Source organism: Gavialis gangeticus, unplaced genomic scaffold, assembly GCF_001723915.1.
Source record: "Gavialis gangeticus isolate Ggan-Ray unplaced genomic scaffold, GavGan_comp1, whole genome shotgun sequence".
Taxonomy (NCBI): domain Eukaryota; kingdom Metazoa; phylum Chordata; order Crocodylia; family Gavialidae; genus Gavialis; species Gavialis gangeticus.
The window spans coordinates 136,809,798-136,810,169 of record NW_017729024.1 but is presented as its reverse complement, the minus strand read 5'-3'; the positions used below and the strand labels follow the sequence as shown (position 1 = coordinate 136,810,169).

The following is a 372-nucleotide window of genomic DNA, read 5'->3' as shown; positions in this document are numbered from 1 at the left end:
TCAGTTGGTCTAATGAAAGGCATCATTTTGGAAACAGAGTTCCAGATGTTCCCATTTCTTCAAAGACAGTGTTTTGAAGGGACAGGTCCAGGCTGGGAGTACACTTCTTGGTCACCCGTGCGCGAGTTGTGCCAAGCAGCTTGCCCAGGCCCCTTCTGGGGGTGCTGCAAAGGCAGTTCAGGAGAGGGGAAGAGAGGACCCGGGCACTCCTCACGCTGGAGGAAGCGCGGCCGGGACAGAGGCCGGCCCTGCCGGTCCCTAGCCGCAGGCACTGCCCCTGCAGCTCTGCCCCCGGCCCGGTTTTCGGGAGGGCTCGCGAGCGCCCCCGGCCGGGCGCGGGCCGCTGCTCACGGCGCAGCAGGTGAGACGGCG

General features: G+C 64.8%; 1 protein-coding gene across 2 annotated transcripts in view; it reads left to right on the top strand.

Annotated features, from left to right (window-relative positions):
* The first annotated feature begins 343 nt into the window (after positions 1–343).
* RGS7BP (regulator of G-protein signaling 7 binding protein) overlaps positions 344–372 on the top strand; it is a 119,901-nt gene continuing 119,872 nt past the window's right edge. The window contains exon 1 of one of the 2 annotated variants that reach the window (XM_019517800.1): positions 344–361. The gene's annotated coding sequence lies outside the window, so the exon portion shown is untranslated. The remainder of the gene's footprint in view (positions 362–372) is intronic. The other variant, XM_019517798.1, reaches the window with a different exon arrangement.